The 4,250-nt window shown below is 53.6% G+C and overlaps 2 protein-coding genes across 8 annotated transcripts in view; both read left to right on the top strand.

Moving 5' to 3' along the window:
• ORMDL3 (ORMDL sphingolipid biosynthesis regulator 3) overlaps positions 1–1,002 on the top strand; it is a 6,215-nt gene extending 5,213 nt beyond the window's left edge. For all 7 annotated transcript variants that reach the window (XM_006774318.2, XM_015570894.1, XM_015570895.1 and 4 more), the window contains one exon: positions 991–1,002. The gene's annotated coding sequence lies outside the window, so the exon portion shown is untranslated. The remainder of the gene's footprint in view (positions 1–990) is intronic.
• A 2,474-nt stretch (positions 1,003–3,476) lies between these two features.
• GSDMB (gasdermin B) overlaps positions 3,477–4,250 on the top strand; it is an 8,237-nt gene continuing 7,463 nt past the window's right edge. Inside the window, 1 exon segment of the mRNA XM_015570796.1 lies at positions 3,477–4,010. The gene's annotated coding sequence lies outside the window, so the exon portion shown is untranslated.

The raw sequence follows: 4,250 nt of genomic DNA, 5'->3' as shown, positions 1-4,250 counted from the left end.
TTCCCTGTCCAGATGGCAGGAGCGGAGTAGAGCCTGTGCTGTGTTGCTGAAGACAGAGGAGCCTCTGGATACGGCCAGAGATGGGGGTTGAGCCTCTGGGCCCTAATTTCCCCCCTCACTTCCCCCAGTAGCCGACTTGAAGTAGCTTGTAGCGGGGTTGGGGTGGGACCTCCCCTTCCCCCCACTTCTCATCCCCCGGACTCTGACCCTTCTGATTTTTAAAAAATATTTTTCTTTTGCCTTTTGGATAGAGACTCCGAGGGGGTGGTCATGGCATGAGCTGGGCTCCAGGCTGAGCACAGACCTGTGAGCTTGGGACAAGAGGCCAGGGAAACCCCCTGCTCACTTGCTCATTCTCAGACCGCTGAAGCACTTTAACCCCCATGAGGGTACGGTACAGCTTCTAGATTGTTTCACTTTAGTTCTCAAGTTTTTAGGATGACTCGCAGTGTGTGCTTGTATTTATGAAAGCCAGTGGGTGATGGTACCTAATCCCTCTGGTCGAGTGCGTCTAATCAAAGCCTCATGCTTTTGTCAGCTCCCCTGCAACCCACCCTGGGTGGTGGGTGGGAGTGGGGAGGGTAAGGAGAGAGATGGTGGTGCTGGGCATGGACAGCCTGGTCCCAGAGGTGAGGGGGCCAGGGCTGCTGCCATCCTGCCCTGGTGGAGGCGGGGAGGGGTAGGAGAAGGGGTGGGCATGGTGAGTTGAGATTCAGAAAAAGGGGGTCACTTAGCAGCAGAGATTGGTGGGAGGGAAGGAGGGAAGGGACAGAAGCTAGACAACGTCATTTGGGAAGTGGTCAGAGGGGGGTAATAGGAAGGGAGACTGCTGTGGGTTTGAAGCTCCTGGGTTGGTGTGATGGGGTGGACATGGGTGTAAGAGGCTTATAAGTCGTTATAAGCACAGGTCTGGTTTGACACTGCCTTCTGCAGTATTGTGAGGAGCGTGGGGAAATGGACAGACATGATGAATGGTGCGGTCCTTCACCTCACAGCCTCTGTGTAGACGTGCGCTGGGGGGCAGGGCCTCTCGTGTGACATGCACATATGGGGCTATTGAGGCCACCCCTGAGGGGTCAGTGGGCTGCAGAGTCCTGCCTGGGCCCTGCTGGTGCAGGGCAGGGAAGGAGCGAGGAGTGGCCGGCGCTGTCTCCTCACCCTGAGGGGAAGAGATGGGCAGGAGCCTGAGCGGGGCTGGGAGGAGCCGCCTTCTCCCTCCCCGATCTCACTAGGGTCTGTGTTACTTTTGAAAAGGTGTGGGCACCCGTTCCCCCTCCCAGGGCCCTGCGGGACGAGGGGAGGTCATTGGCTCTGTTTTCTGCCTCTTGGTCCCCCACCCCCCACCCCATGTATCATAGGGACTTTCACCTCAAAATCTTTCTAAGCAAAGTGTGAATAGGATTTTTACTCCCTTTGTACAGTATTCTGAGAAACACAAATAAAGGACAATGTGTTCCTGAGTCTGGCCTCTGCTTCCTAGAGGGCCCTGGGGGAAGGGGCAGGGGAGTGGGAGCCTCGGTTGGCCCGTCTGCCTGGATGGTGGAAGGGCCCTGGGACCGCTGCTCTCCCTGTGGTCGGTCCCCAGCAGAGCAAGGAGTTGTGAGGGACCAAAGCAGCCACAGGCGGAGCGCAGAACTCTGTTCGAACCTCGGGACAGAACTTCTACCTCCGGACTCCACAGGCTGGGCTGGCAGAGAGAGGGCTTACGCCATGGCCAGGGAGGAGGTCAGTCCAGCAGAGGCTTCAGGAATGAAGTCGGAGTCCGAGGGGTGCCCCATCTTTTCCTCTGAATCCCTCCCCCGTTCTGACTCTCCCCCGAGTCCTCCCTCGCTGGGAGGGCTGCACCTCCTCCTGGCCTTTGAGTCTTAGAGGGTCTTCATGCTTCTTTCCCCCAGGACTTCTAGTTAGGCTCACGTGGCCAGAGAGGGAGTCCTTTAGCAGGGAACTTATCTCTTTGAATTCTTATCTCCAAGGTTCCTAGCTTTTCAGTTTATTCTGAGCAGCAACTGTCTGCTCTTCCCAGGACAGGTACAAAGTCCTGGGCGGAAGGGAGGAGCTGCCCCCGGCAGCCTGGGCTCCTCTCTGGCCCTGGTCCAGCATCACAGTCGGTGGGGTGGGTGTCAGGAAGAGTACAGGGTCTTTACCGAAGTCCACCTACCACCACCCCTGCTGCCCCAGAGTGAAGCTCACACCGCACTGGGAGGAGAAATGCCGCCACTTGGGCTCAGTCCTAGAGGTGGGGTGCCCTGGGAGCTTCCGTGGACCCGCAAGAGTGCAGTCAGGTGAGGGCTTGGGCCACATCAGCAATAATTCGGTTCAAATCCCAGCTCTGGTGCCTACTGGCTTTATGGCCTTGTCAAGTTACATCTCTGGGCTTCAGATCCTTCCTCTGTGTATAAAGATGATACTTCTGCCCTAGCCGGTTTGGCTCAGTGGATAGAACACTGGCCTGCGGACCAAAGGGTCCTGGGTTCGATTTCGATCAAGGGCACGCACATACCTTGGTTGCAAGCTCCTCCCTGGCCTGGGTCCTGGTCGGGGCACATGCAGGAGGCAACCAATCGATGTGTTTCTCACATCGTGTTTCTCTCTGTCTTTACCTCTCTCTTTCACTTTCTCTAAAAAGCAATGGAAAAATATCCTCGGGTGAGGATTAACATAACAAAAATAATGATGCTATGAACTGGTAAATGTGAAAATATCTCTAAAATAAAATAAAAAAGATCTTACCTCTTAATGTTATTGTGAGGATTAGCACAATGCCTGGCATGTAGCAAACACTAAATATGTGGTAGACATATTAGTATTATTATTAATTACTGCCGTCGTCATCTCCTGAAATGTTCTTTCGGAACGGAGGGAGGCAGGGGCCAGGAGACAGGCAGGCTCACGCTCTGAGTATCTCTGACCAAGGGATTGTCTCTGACCCAGGAGTGGAGCCAGAGGTCCCTCCCCGGGAAAGGAGGGGTGAAGAAGACAGGTGGCATCGGCCTGAGAGGGCCACGTGGGAGCTTGTGTGAGGGGGGCAGCGAGGCTGAGTCCTCTTTTTTGTTTTGTTTTATGTTAATCCTCACCTGAGGATATTTAGAGAGAGTGGAAGAGAGGAGGAGAGACAGAGAGAAACATCGATGTGACAGAGATACTTCAATTGTCTGCCTCCCGCGCACACCCCAACTGGGGCTGGAGATCGAGCCTGCAACCGAGGTACACGCTCTTGACTAGAATCGAACCCGAGACCCTTCAGTCCGAGGGCCGATGCTCTATCCACTGAGCCAAACTGGCTAGGGCTGAGCCCTTTTTATATTTATTAATTTATTTATTAATTCATTTTTTCTTTATTGATTAAGGTATTCCATATGTGTCCTTATCCCCCCACTGCACCCCTACCCCCCCACTCATGCCCTCACCCCCCTGTTGTCTGTGTCCATTGGTTAGGCTTATATGCATTCATACAAGTCTTTTGGTTGATCTCTCCCCCTTACCCTGAGTCCTCCTTTTGGACCCTGTCTGTTTCTACAGGTGTTAGTTACTGTTGCTCTTGAGTCATCAGTGTTACCTGCCATTGCATGGCATCTGGGTAACTGGTTCTGGTTAGATCACTCTCATATCCCTAACACAGCCGTAGTCATTGCCTATTGGCACTTGGTTGGTACCACCCATATTCTATTTATTCCAAACTCATTGAATTGCATGGCCTCGTGTGCCTTGTTTGGCACCATTCCCTGGCCCAAACTCACCTAATCAACTAGCATATATATCAGTTAGAGATAAAGCTATACATACACCAGCTGCTCCCTGTGTTCAAAAGGAGAAAAGGGTTTCTTACCTTTGGCCTTTCCGGTCTCCAGCGCAGCCATAATGTGGCTTATCTAAAGGTCTGATAGGTGGGGCACCTAGCTCTACCCAGCTTTCCAGCTCCTTTCAATTCCCTTGTTATAGCTTCCTCAGACACAGTGGCCAGGAATTACACAGAGATTTTACAAAGGGGATTCTCACAACCTCCATATCTGGTGAGTAGTTGAGGACAGAGGAGAGGTGGGTGGCACCTGCCATGGGCCTGTGGGCCCTGGGCACACTGCCTTTCCAGACAGACAGCCAGAAGAATTCCTAGGTTGGGAGTGAGTGGAGAGCTGGACACCATGATGGGGACAGGGACAGGAAAGGAAGCCTGGGTGAGCAGGTGCCTGGCCAGCCAGAGGGACTGAAGGGAAGGTGGTCAGAGGAAAGATGGGGAAGTGGAGCCCTGGTCC

This window comes from Myotis davidii, unplaced genomic scaffold, assembly GCF_000327345.1.
Source record: "Myotis davidii unplaced genomic scaffold, ASM32734v1 scaffold327, whole genome shotgun sequence".
Lineage (NCBI taxonomy): Eukaryota > Metazoa > Chordata > Mammalia > Chiroptera > Vespertilionidae > Myotis > Myotis davidii.
Note: the sequence above shows the minus strand (reverse complement) of the source record. Positions and strands in the feature narration are given on the sequence as shown.